General features: G+C 40.3%; 1 long non-coding RNA gene across 3 annotated transcripts in view; it reads left to right on the top strand.

The window, feature by feature from the left end:
* Window positions 1-14176, top strand: part of LOC125127982 (uncharacterized) — a 41660-nt gene that overhangs the window by 14408 nt on the left and 13076 nt on the right. Inside the window, exons 3-4 of one of the 3 annotated variants that reach the window (XR_007135102.1) lie at window positions 5000-5128; window positions 10003-10357. This is a non-coding gene — a long non-coding RNA (uncharacterized LOC125127982). Of the gene's footprint in view, window positions 1-4999; window positions 5129-5455; window positions 6272-10002; window positions 10358-14176 lie in introns of those variants that run through there. The other 2 variants (XR_007135101.1, XR_007135103.1) reach the window with 2 other exon arrangements.

The raw sequence follows: 14176 nt of genomic DNA, 5'->3' as shown, positions 1-14176 counted from the left end.
TAACTAAACAGAGAAAAATGATTAAAAAGTTCAATTCTCAGAGTTCCCTGGTGGCATAGTGGGTTAAGGATCTGGTGTTGTCACTGTTGTGGCTCAGGTCACTGCTGCGGTTCAGGTTTGATTCCTGGCCTGGGAACTTCTGTATGCTACGTGCTGCAGGTGTGGCCAAATTTAAAAAAAAAAGATTTTCAATTCTCTCATGGGTTGGATTTTTAAATGTTTTGTTTTAAATGTTATGTTTGAAATAGCTTTAAAATTAATTATATATATATTAGCTTCATTATTAAAAATGTTTTTCTGGTTATGGAGGTATATATGATTTTTGCAGAAAATTTGGAAAATTAAAAATCATTCACGTTCCCATCCCTAATAGATACTTGTTACTATTTTGGTGTATTTTCTTCCAGCCTCTTTCTTAAACACATAGTTGAAATAACTACACATAAAATTTTGTGTCCTCTTTTTTTCACTTAATATTATATCATGTACCTTTAGTTATTAAAGATTCTTTTTTTTTTCCTTTTTTTGCCTTTTTGTGTTTTTTAGGGCTGCATCCAGGGCATATGGAGGTTCCCAGGCTAGGGGTCTAATCAGAGCTCTAGCGGCTGCCTACACCGCAGCCACAGCAACGTGGGATCCAAGCCACCTCTGTGACCTACACCACAACTCACGGCAATGCTGGATCCTTAACCCACTGAGTGAGGCCAGGGATCAGACCTGCGTCCTCTTGGATGCTAGTGGGGTTTGTTAACCGCTGAGCCATGATAGGAACTCTTAGTTATTAAAGATTCTTCATAAATATAATTTTAAATGTCTTCAAGGTCTTCTGGCTTATGGCTGCATCATAACTTTCTTAGTCATTCTTTTATTATTGGACATGTAGGCTGTTTTCATCATTTGTTACCAGTAATGTGATCTTTGTGTATAAAGGTTTTATCTGCATTTCAAATTAATATTTAAGTCGTTCTGGAAATAGAATTACCAGGTAAAGACTATAAATATTTTTAACATTCTTGATTTATATTGCTGAACTGATTTTTAAAAAGGTATTATGAATTTACATTTTCAACAGAAATAAATTATCGCCACTAAGAATAAGGCCTAATATTCATCATGCTCTTAGTTTTTAACCAGATACTGAACTAATGACTTTACATGTATTAACTCAAAGTTAAAATCTTTCATATTATTGGTGAAAGAAGGTTGTTCATTTTTTAAATTTCATTTATTAAATTACTAGTGATATGGAGCTATATTTTATTTTTAAGCCTTTTTTTTTTTTTTTTTTTGCTTTTTAGGGCCACACTCATGGCACATAGAGGTTCCCAGGCTAGGGGTCTAATCGGAGCTGTAGCTGCCGGCCTATGCCACAGCCACAGCAACGTGGGATCCGAGCAGCGTCTGCAACCTACACCACAGCTCACGGCAATGCCAGAACCCTAACCCACTGAGCAAGGCCAGGGATCAAACCCACTACCTCATGGTTCCTAGTCGGATTCATTAAGCACTGAGCCATGACGGGAACTCCCTTTTTAAGCCATTTTAAAGTATTACTCACAAATTATTAGTTATCTATTTTCCTATTGTGAGTTATTATCCTTATTGGCTTATATGAGCCCTTTATGTATTAGCATATAAACCATTTGTCACATTTCCTATAGCTCTTTTACAAGTTGTCCCTTATTTTTTAATTTTATAATATTTCACATTTCTATGTTGTTAAATCTATTGCATTTTACTTTGTGATTCAGTCTTGCTTTTTAAAATAACCGTATCAGTGTCAGTAATAAATAAGATACATTTTATCTGTCTACAATACTCACTGTTTGCATTTACTGTATTTCAAGCTTTTGCAGGAGGAACAACCAAACCAGATTCTTGTGCAAATATGTTACTTAACATAACTTTACATTTTTTACATAACTGTTCTTTTGAAGCTTAAAAAAGTTCTTTTTCAACAACCTATATTTTCATCCATATGCAATTGACGAACGATATGGAACAAGCAAAATAAAATGAAGAACTATAGAGTCCTTAAAAGTCATACCATATACTTATATTTGGTGACACATAAAGATGTTAGTAATGTTACTGAGGAGGAAGGAAGAATACAATGCAACCAATAAAAACCATGCCACTCGTGTAACATTAAACACTTGTATGCACAGAAAAATGTCTGGAGAGACTTTATCAAAATTCTGTCAATGTTTATTTCTGGCTCATGAGACTTCAGCAGATTTTTATATCTTCTTTGTACTTTCCGATTTGTTTTCATATTTTACGAGCATGTATCATTTTTACTAAAATAACCTAGTTATTTTTTAATGCATAAGCAAAACTTTTTTCACAGAGGAACAATAATATTTGCTTTTTTTTTCTAGTCTTTAAATTTTTTTTTTTAGGGCCGCACTCACGACATATGGAAGTTCCCAGGCTAGGGGTCTAATTGGAACTGTAGCTGCTGGCCTATGCCAGAGCCACAGCAATGCAGGATATGAGCCTTGTCTGCAATCTACACCACAGCTCACCACAACACTGGATCTTTAACCCACTGAGCAAGGCCAGGGATGGAACCCATGTCCTCACAGATACTAGTCGGGTTTTTTAACCACTGAGCCAAGAGTCTTTAATTAAAAGTGTACGCATGAATAACATTTCCTTAGCACTTGAGCAATTTCCAGAAAAGTGTATACATTTCTACATGAGTTAAATATCATTAACTCATAACATTTATCATTAATTATATTTTCCAAGAAACTTGGGGCTTCTAAATACTGTATAAAAATTCCTCATGGAAGAAAAAAAAACTTTTAGGTGAGCTATTCTTCTAAGCTGCAGACCCTCCTACTGCATAACTTTCTGGATGATGTCATACAAACCTCTTCCTGCATCTGGGACTGTTTCCAGCTGCTACATGTGGGAGCTTCCCGTTTTTGTTCTAAGGGAGTGATGTTTACTGGAAATGGAGGTCCACTAAAAAGATCTCAGTTCAGATAGCTTTGTGGGGACAGGAAAGAATGATTGAAATGGACTTGGCCCAAAACTTTTACTTTCTCCCTTGTCATTATCTTGTTTTGATAGTTTGACTTCGTTTTGTTTTGAAATTACCTCTTGTGAAAAACCTAAGAGGAATGAATGTGCACAATCTTCCTCCAATCCTTACCAAGACTGCCAACGTACACCTTTCTTCCCTGTCCCTCCAAACACATCCTCGCAGTTCACATCAACTGCAGAGAGTGGGTGGAGACAATCAAGAATCTGTAGACAGGACAGCTGGGTATTTTGCTGCCCTTGGCTCTTAGATCTGGAAGGGACTTACAACAGTATTTAAATGTGACCAAAAGAGGCAAAGGGATTTTTCAAGATTGCACAGCTGATTAGTAGCAAAACAAAGTGGAAAACGGAGGTTTCATATCTCTTAGTTCAGGGCCTCTGAGCTAAAAAACCATAAACATTGTTAACATTTTTTAGAACTGTTTACAGAGTTCAGGAAAAAGAATGCTGCATGACTAGAGTTAATCATGAAGAGGTCTTGTTAATATGCAGAAGTATTTTTTATATTAAAGATCAGCTAACTAAAATCGAAGAAAAAATCTTAATATACTGAGTTCTTCCATATTTGCAGTTCCCCTTTATTGTAATTTTGTAATATCAGAACTATCTACAATGTTTTATTTAAAAAACTTCAAGGGAGTTCCCATTATGGTTCAGCAGTTACGAACCTGACTAGTATCTGTGACGATGTGGGTTGGATCCCTGGCCTCATTCAGTGAGTTAAGGATCTGGCATTGCCATGAGCTATGGTGTAGGCTACAGACTCAGCTTGGGTCTGGCGTCGCTGTGGCTGTGGGGTAGGCTGGCAGTGCAACTGCAGATCTGATTTGAAGCCTAGCCTGGGAACTTCCCTATGCCTTGAGTGTGGCCCAAAAAGACAAAAACAAAACAAAACAAACAAACAAAAAAACTTCAGGATGAAAAATTCTCGAGACCAAATTAATGGAAAGTGTAAAGACTAATATATACCATGCTGTACTTTTTTTTTTTTTTTGACCACACCCATGGCATGTGGAAGTGCCCAGGCCAGGGACTGAACCCGCGCCACAGCAGTAACCAGAGCTATAGCAATGACAACACTGGATCCTTAACTCACTGAGCCAGGAGGGAACTCCCTCCCAATCTCCTAAAGTACAGCATGATATTGGAGTTCCCTGGTGGTACAGTAGGTTAAGGATCTAATGTTGTCACTGCTCTGACTCTGGTTACTGCTGTGGTGTGGGTTCAATCCCTGGCCCCAGAACTTCCACATGCTGTGCGCAAGGCCAAGACAAAACAAACAAACAAAAAAACCCAAAAAAAACCCCAAAAGATAGGGGGCTTGTTATAAATTCTAAGACTGTAATGTCACAATTTCTGACCTCTATCCTGCCATCAAATTGCCATACCCTGTGCTGGAATATCCATGGGACACAGTTGTAAGTATCAGAAAAGTTAAAGCTCCCAATAAGCTCAGGTTATTCTAAAACTACAAGGTTCTGTTATGGCTGTCATAGTTTTTATTTATTTATTTATTTATTTATTTTTTGTCTTTTTGTCTTTTTTGTTGTTGTTGTTGTTGTTGTTGCTATTTCTTGGGCCGCTCCCGTGGCATATGGAGGTTCCCAGGCTAGGGGTCAAATCGGAGCTGTAGCCACCAGCCTACGCCAGAGCCACAGCAACGCGGGATCCGAGCTGCGTCTGCAACCTACACCACAGCTCACGGCAACGCCGGATCATTAACCCACTGAGCAAGGGCAGGGACCGAACCCGCAACCTCAAGGTTCCTAGTCGGATTCGTTAACCACTGCGCCACGACGGGAACTCCTATTATGGCTGTCATAGTAAAGCTTGATTATTAACATGTAGTAAAAGACAGAATTTACAGCTTGGGGCCACTGTCAATGGGGGATCTAAAGAAAACAGAGCTTTGCCATTTTCTTTTTGTTTTCGACTTTCATGGTAGGGACATCTCTTCTCCACATGGAATGAGTAAGGTGAAGAGGAATAGGAGAATGAATGCAACTTGGTAAGGGAAGATGGAAACCCAAGATGAAATGATGATAGAATGTGGAAGAATCCAGAGCTGCTCCAAGTGAGTTCAAACCCCCAGCTTCAAGAAATAACCTCTTCGGGCCCCAACAAAAGTTCACCAAACAATTGTCAGTGATTTGGGAGGACATCACTGAGAATAGGAGAGATATCAGAAGATGGGAGACAGTGGGATATCCCAATTTTCAGAAAGAGAATGAAGGCAGAGCCAGAAAAATTGTAGACAATTATCTGTAACTTCAATCTCAGGCAAAACACCAGAACGAGTTGCTAGAGTAACAGTTTCAGGTACAAGATGAAGTAATGATTGACTCAGAATGAGTTCACTAAGGACAAGTCAAGGCTGTTTATCTCTTTTCTTCTTTGACAGAGTCACTCATCCAAGAGCTCTGAGAATGCCCATGTACAGAGAGTATTTCATCATTGGTTAGACATTTATGAGGTTTTTCATGGTGTTCTTTTGGACAAGATTGGGAAATATGAACTGGACTCTGGCATACTTGATGAATTAGTAACCAGTTGATTATATGCACAAGGTGCTGACTAACACATTGATATCAAACTGTGAGGTATATAATGATGAGTAAGGAAGTATATAAGGAAGCATATAATGATGAGTCCTAGGGCTGTGTCCATTTTTCCATCATAAATGCTTTCAGAATAGAAATACATAAGGTGTGCTCATTAAATTTATAGGTAACCTGAAGTTGGAGATATAATGAATACTTACTTGGATGACAGAATCAGAATCAGTGAGCTGAATCTAAAAGGATGAGATTTGAAAATTATTAATAGGAGGTGTGAGGAACTAATTATATCAGTAAGAATGGGTTATACTTGCTTTAGCAGAAACTAAGAACCTTGGCCCAATTTGAACCAGAAGTGTAATGTGGTTGCCAAAAACCCTCAAGATTTTAGGCTGTATCCAATGGGATAGTGGTAAAATGTTTAAAAATTGGCTCTCTGCAGGGAAAAAAACCCTTAATGTATAGCACTTTACAATTTCTATTGTGTAAATGCTCCCACCATGGCCAATTTCAAGCTACCAACATGATGTCACTAAACATAATTTGGAAAAGATTTGCAGTGGCACAACAGCACATAGCAGTATTTCCATCACACAAATACAATTAATGTAAATAACCTTAAGAGAGTAGATAATAGAGATATATAGTAAAATAATTAGGAAGTGATGTTTTAAGTATTTTTTACCTTTGTTTTTGATATAATATATATAAGTTTATATAATTTAGCTTTTAATTATGGCTACATTTAACAGTTGGCCCACACAGTTCTTAAAAATTTAATGCTCAGCTCTTGGAACTTTGTGCATCCAGGCTCCAGGCCATAGGAACAAAAAATGTGGTAACTGGAACAAGGGAGGTAATAGCCCTGTTGTTCTCTGCAATTGTCAGACCACGCCCGGATCACTTCATTCCAGAGCACATGACTTACAAGTCAAACTGTTCTGAGATCAGAGCCGAGCAGCCAAGGTGGCAGGAAACCAAAGCCCTATGGGTGTGGAACTGTGTACAGAATTAGGGCTGGAGCTCAAAGGGTTTAGGACCAGAGGGACAGGTAAATGCCTATTTTCAAATACCTGGGGGGCTATTGCCTGAGGAAGGGCTGGGCCTACAATCTGTAAGTGGAAGAAAGGTACAGGGAGACAGGTTTCTGCTCAGGGTAAGAAAGAACTTTCAAAGCTATCACAAGAGGAATGGGCTGAAGGTAATCCTGCAACAACATTTAGGTGCAATGTAGAGATGGTTCAAGTCTCAGAGGAGGTAATACGGCCTCACCCAAGTCCCTGTCTTCCTGAATCTTGATCCACTGCTCTTTCTAGGCCAGCTCTTATTAGAAGGGTAGTAAAGTGTGCTTAAAAAAACCTATTTTTTTTAATTAAGGAAACTTGCAAAAATGAAAAAGTAGGGAGTTCCCTTCATGGCTCAGCAGTTAACAAACCCGACTTGGATCCATGAGGACTCGGGTTCGATCCCCGGCCTGGCTCAGTGCTTTAATGATCCGGTGGTGTGGTGCCATGAGCTGTGGTGTAGACTGAAAACACAGCTCAGACCCGGCATTGCTGTGTTTGTGGCGTAGGCCGGCAGCTGTAGCTCCGATTCGACCCCTAGCCTGGGGACTTTCATATGCTGCAGGTGCAGCCCTAAAAAAAAAAAAAAAAAGAAAGAAAGAAAGAAAGAAAGAAAAGAAAAAGTAGAAAGATTAATATAATGAATACATCACTGAGTTTTTGCAATTATCAATTTGTGTCTCATCTTGTATCATCAATAACCCTATCCTGAATTATTGAGAAACAAACCATGACTTCATATCACTACATCTATAAAGACTTTAGAATGTATCTCTAAAATATAAGGACTCTTGGAGTTCCCATTGTGGCTCAGTGGAAACAAACCCGACTGGTATCCATGGGGATGCGGGTTCAATCCCTGGCCCCACTCAGTAGGTTAAGGATCCAGTGTTGCCCTCAGCTGTGGTGTAGACTGCAGATGTGGCTCGGATCTGGTGTTACTGTGGCTATGGCATAGGCCAGCAGCTACAGCTCCAATTCGATGCCTAGCCTGGGAACTTCCACATGCCTCACCTGTAGGCCTAAAAAAAGAAAAATAAAATACAGGGATGCTTGGGAGTTCTCCTGTGGTACAGCAGGTTAAGGATCTGTCATTGTCAGTGTAGTGGCTTGAGACACTGCTGTGGCGTGGGTTCAGTCCCTGGCCTAGGAACTTTCAAGTGCCGCACCCCCCACCCCTGCCAAAAAATATATATAGACCCTTTGAAAATATACCCACAATACCTTCATCACACTTAAGAAATCAATACTGATTAAATTGATTCCTTAATATAGTCTAATATCCAGTTACCATTTAAGTCCTCCCAATCGTCTCATAAATTTTTTATTTGAATTTGCTCAAATAAGAATCTAAGGTCTACACATTGCAATTGGTTGATGTGTTTCTTAAGTTTCTTTTAATCAATATGTTTACCCTTTTGCTATTTCCCCCCATGGCAATTTATTTGCTAAAGGTGCTGAGTCATCTGTCTTGTAAAATTTCCCAATCAGGATTTTTCTAACTACATTATTATGATGTGTTTAACATGTTCTTCTGTCCCCTGTGTTTCCTGTCATCAGATCTATGTTTGATTGGAGCAGGAATACTTCATGGGTGCTATTTGTATGTTTCTCATTAGGAAGCAAAGAGTGTCTGGCTCTCTTTTTGCTGTTTCAGCAGCCACTGATTAGTGTCTAGGTCCATTACTCATTAGAAATGGCAAATGCTATTCTATCATTCTTTTTTCACTTATCAGCTGAAATACTTCTATAAAAATAAATATCCCCTCATCAATTATTTGTACCCTGAAGCACAGATTTACAGGATATGTAAGCTTGATCATTCACTAATTTTCAAAATAATGACTTGCTTCCTCAGCATCTGCCAAAGTTGACCAGTGAGGTATTTGATTTTGTTTTAAGTATCTTTATGAACTCATTGATTTTTTTTGTATGCATTTCAATCCATTGTTGTTATTATTGTTAGTATTTTCTTGTGCCATATTTGGCCAGTGGCAGTTTACCAAGCTGGCTTCTGAGTCTTTTTAACTTGACGTAGTCAGTTTCTTGATATCTAATATGACAAGATTCCTTATATTCTGGTCTCGGCTCAGGAATTCTTGGCCTGAGATCTGGAATCAGCTATTACTCCAAGAGCCCTGATTTCTTTAAATGGGCAATGAGATTCAGAGACAATACTTTGGGATCTAGGGTCGTCAGGCCACTGGGTTTATCATATTTTCTAGGCCATTTCAGTAGAAAAAGTTAGGAAATACTCTTCTTCTTTAAGAAAAAATACATCATGAGTTCAAATGATGACTACAGGTGTTTCTTTTTTCTTTTCTTTTTAGGGCTGCACCTGTGGCAAATTTAAGTTCCCAGGCTAGGGGTCAAATCAGAGCCACAGCTGCTGGCCTACACCAGAGCCACAGCAACGTGGGATCCGAGCTGTGTCTGCAACCTACACCACAGCTCACCGCAACACTGGATTCTTAACCCACTGAGTGAGGCCAGGGATTGAACCTGCGTCCTCATGGATACTAGTTGGGTTCATTACCACTAAGCCACGACGGGAACTCCTACAGGATGTTTCTTAACTTCATCAATATTACATTTATATTTTCTTTCTCTCTTATGAAAAATCCCAATCCCCAAAAGATATCAACACAATAAACATGCAGCTGTCTTAGAATAACTGTTCCAACACTACCGACCCATAAGATGATTACTGAAATCCATTTAAGAGTATTATGTAGTTCTTTTTGTTTTTTAAGGTACCTTATAATAATGAAAATCAAATTAAAATCACTGGAAATAGTTCCTTTCTGTGGGGGTACCTCCTTCAACTACATTTTAGTTCATTTGCTTCATTTTGATTTTGGTTTTCAGTTTTGTTTATATTTTCAATTATGAAATGATGGGACTTCCCTTGTGGCCTACAACATAACCATGTTGCATTGTCACTGCTGCAGTTCTGGTTCCCTCCCTGGCCCTGGAATGTCCACATGCCACAGGTGCAGCCAAAAAAAAAAAAAACAATTATGGAATTATGTCAAATGTTTACCAGCTTCCAAAGTCAAATCCTCAAACCAGGCATATTCAGAGTGTGCCTTCCTCTCCAGTCCCCTCCCCACACCCCTTTATTCCCTTTCCCCAACAGAGACAGTCTTTTTTTTTTTAAACAAAAACAAAGTTTCATGGTTTATTCTTTCATTTAAAAAAGAAAAGCAAATTTTTGTGTATAAAAAAATAATCTTTTACCTAAGAAAATCTCCCTTCTTAGATAAGACAGTAGCATAGTATAGTCACTCTTACTGACCTTGTTTTCACTAACCCTGTGTTTGCAGGATGGCTCCATATCATCCTCACTGGTTTTTACAGGTGTGTAGTACTCTGTTTTGCAGATGGAACATACTGAACATACTATCAACTGAGATAAAATTTAAGCACCTCTCAAAACGCCCTCAGTTCCTCTTACCCCTAATTTACTGGCCCTGCTCTGTGTGTCCAGGTCCTATACCCTCATCCCTGGGGGCACTCCCTCTATCCTGAGCAAATAAATGGCTTATGTTTTTCAAACACTTTTTTTGGGGCATCTAAAGCAGCCCTTTTTTTTTTTTCTTTTGTCCATCCCCTTAAAACTCCTTTCTTCCACGTGACAAGGCATGCTGAGGAATTAATTTAAAAATAACTCCTGCAAAAGCTTTACCCACCTCATGTGTCACTTCTTCTGGGTAACATAAAGCCCTGACTTCAAATACACATATATCAGGGCATTGCTGGTTGTTTTGTTAAGCGCCATGTTTTAGTTGATAGTGGTTTAGTATTATTTATAAAGCAAACAAAACAACTCATAATCAGAAGATATCCTGGGCCCTCATTGGGAAGAAACACCTGAAATAACTAATGAGTAACAGTAATGGTAAGTCAACATATGAAGGCTGGGGATGGAGGCTGTGCAGCAGCAGTTTTTCTTTTTCGTCTTTTTAAGGCCACACCTGTGGCATATGGAGGTTTCCAGGCTAGGGGTCTGATAGGAACTGAAGCCGCTGGCCTACACCACAGCCACACCACCACCAGATCTGAGCTGCGTCTGCAACCTATACCACAGCTCATGGCAACGCCGGATCCTTAATCCACTGAGCGAGGCCAGAGATTGAACCTGAGTCCTCATGGATGCTAGCCAGGTTTGCTAACCGCTGAGCCACGATGGGACCTCCTGCAGCAATTTTTCTAGTAGATTTTTCTGACTGCATTATCATGATGTGTTTTATATTTTAATATTCCTTTTACTATTTCTTTCTTTCTGGCCACTCCACAACATATGGATTTCCCAGGCCAGGGATCAGATCCAAGCCGTAGTTGTAACCAATGCTGCAGTTGCAGCAACATCAGATCCTTAAGCCACTGTCTAGGCTGGGGATCCAACCTGTGTCCCAGCACTGCAGAGACACTGCTAATCCTGCTGGGCCACAGCAGGAACTCCTCCTTTTACTATTTCTTATGTGGTTAACATAAGTACAAATTTTAAAAATACTCTATCTAACTCTTGTACCATCAATCTTCCTGGTACAGTCTTTGAGCTGAAACACAGATGATCCACCATGGGATGAAGATAGGAGTTTACTCTGGAGCCATAAGAGGAAAAGGAACTGGATTCAAAATTATATGCTCAAAGTTCAAGTATGAGAAGCCTCAGTAATTTTACACACACACACACACAAGCTATTTTGTTACAATGAGCCACAAAACCCTAGAAGCTGCTGTTGAAACCCAAAGAGGAATGGAGCGCAATATGAAAAAGCTTGGGATGTCAGGATCTGGAGTGACCCTCCAGAGCCATCCAATTGTCACACAGAAAGGATAGAAGTCTGTAGAATGGGGAGCACTAGCAGCACCAGAGCTGTTTGGCTACTGTAGCTGGGCTTCCCGGAATATGTAGCCTTTGAAGGGATTTGAGATTGGTTACTCTCCAGTAATTTATCTTTCTTAAACTCAAAGTATTACCTGAATTCTGGAAAGCTCAGAATATTCTACTGTAAGGACACTTAACATATCAAACTCTGAATTTAAAAATATAAATTTGAGGTGTTCCTGCTGTGGCACAGTGGGTTAAGGATCTGGTGTTAAGGATCAGCTCTGGTGCAGGTCAAAACTGTGTCTCAGATTCAATCCCTGAATCCCAGGAACTTCCATATGCCACAGGTGCAGCCAAAAATGTATACATGTAGATACTTGGGCATGATGATTTGCATTATTCAATTTATTACAAATTTGTAAAATCAGGAAATTTAGACCTAGAATGTCTCTGAAAATTTTAGCACTTCTGTCCTCTAAGCATTTATACAAGCTGTACACTTGGCTTGGAAGTCCTTTTCTCTGTATTTTCTCATCCTATCAAACTCCTGCTCACTCTTTAGGCTGCAACTCAGGGAGTTCCCTTTGTAGTTCAGATGGTTAAGCACCTGACATTGTGTCTGTGAGGATACAAGTTCAGTCCCTGGCCTTGCTCAGTGGATTAAGGATCCAGCATTGCCACAAGCTGCCGCAGAGGTCACAGGCGCTCAGATCTGGCATCACTGTGGCTGTGGCATAGGCCAGCAGCTGCAGCTCCAACTAGCCTGGGAACTTCCATATGCCACAGGTGCAGCATAAAAGGAAAAGAAACAAGCAAAACAAACAAACAAAAAAAAGAGACAACTCAGGTTATTCCCTCTCTCTGTTCCCATAGCACTAAGTCTGTATCTCTTGTAACAGTATCCTGTTGTAGCATCATTATTTGTTTCTTGTTTGTTTTCTACTGGACTCTGAATCCTCTTGGAGGAGGAGCTTATTTCCCATACTTCAGTGCCTGGCATAAAATGCTCAATATTTATTAAGGGATCTTAGAGACCAACTACTCAGCTCCTTTAAGTATAAGAAACTGAGGCCTGGGAGTTCCCTGGTGGCTCAGTGGTTTAAGGATGCAGCATTGTCACTGCAGTGGTGTAGGTTTGATCCCTGGCCAGGGAGCTTCTGCAGGCCATGGTGCAACCAAAAAAAAAAAAAAGAGAGAGAGAGTCCCAAAGAGTTTCTTTAAATTCAGTGGTGCAACAAGTATGTCCTAAGTGTCTACTATGTGCCCAATTCCATGTATGGCTAAATGTCTTTAGCGTATTTTAAGTGTAATGCAGAGTGTATTTAATTTCCATTCGTGTGGAGATCAAAAGATAAATACCAGTACATTATGAGTCCTCAAAGAAAGATTAAATTATGCTAAGAAAACAGTTATAGAAATGAATTTTATTATATTCTAAGTGAGCATCACCCAAGTAGGACTCTGCAGAACTGCTAGCAACTTAACTGCTAACTTAATTGTTTGTGTGTGTTTGTGGTGTCGAATGCCCAATTTAATTTGGTCAATACTGAGTTAAATAGCTTTTCCCCTAAACTTTCAACAGACTCAACAGTGATTAATTAAATCTCCGAGAAAAGCCTCTGAAATGCAGTGTTTCCCAAGATCCTGTGATAGGCGAACCCCTCCCCCCTTTTTTGTCGCATTTATTGACATGTGCCAGAAATGGTGTTCTGAAAGACACACGGTGAGTTGGTAAAGGCAGTGGTTCTTTGAAAGGCACTCATTCATATTAGTGAGGACCTTCAAGGTAAACAGGAGCCTAAGGGTGGATGGTGAAGCTCTAGGTGGAAGAAGGTTGCTGGAAGGGGAGGAGGGAAGATTTGGAGAAGGGGCCGTGGCCGGGAGACCCGAGAGGTAGCAGGCTGCTGTCTAGGGGTCGAAGAGGGGCCATAAGCAGACCTTTGAGCAATGTTCACCCCCTGTCTGGTTGAGCCACTTGGAACACAAGCAGATGGGCTTTGGGACAAGAAGTAAAACGTATTTACAGAGAAAGTGGAGAGCACTTCTGTGGGACGGTGCAGCCCCCTGGGGACCTCAGAGAACATGGCACACAGCCCGAGGGCTGCAGCACATCCTGGCCACAGGGCCTATGGGTGCAGGAGAGGAAGGCAGTGAAGTGGGCACAAAGGTTTCATCAGCATCTGCGAAACCCGCCCTAGGGGGCTCCTGGATATGGCTGGGACTGGATTTAACAAGGGGCTGTAGCAATGGGGAACAAAAGTAGATGCACCAGGAAACAGGATAAACTACATACTTTGCAGGGCCCAGGGCAAAATGAAAATGCAGGCCCTTTGTTTTAAAATGAAGGATTTCATGGAATTCCTGCTGTGGCGCAATGGGATTGGTGGCGTCTTGGGAGCACTGGGACGCAGGCTCAATCCCCGGCCGGGCACAGAGGGTTAAGGCTCTGGCATTGCTGCAGCTGTAGCTCGGACCTGATCCCTGGCCTGGGAACTACATATGCCACGGGGTGGCCAAGAAAGAAAAAAATAATAATAATAAAATTAAGGATTTCACTATAAGGATGATCCTTTCAACATAAAGATGCATATTCAGCAACACATTACAAGCACAGAGCCCTCTTGAGTGGTGTGGAGCCCTGGACAACTATGTAGGTTGCATGC

This window comes from Phacochoerus africanus, chromosome 5 (genome assembly GCF_016906955.1).
Source record: "Phacochoerus africanus isolate WHEZ1 chromosome 5, ROS_Pafr_v1, whole genome shotgun sequence".
Taxonomy (NCBI): Eukaryota; Metazoa; Chordata; class Mammalia; order Artiodactyla; family Suidae; genus Phacochoerus; species Phacochoerus africanus.
This window is presented reverse-complemented; position numbering and strand designations above follow the sequence as displayed.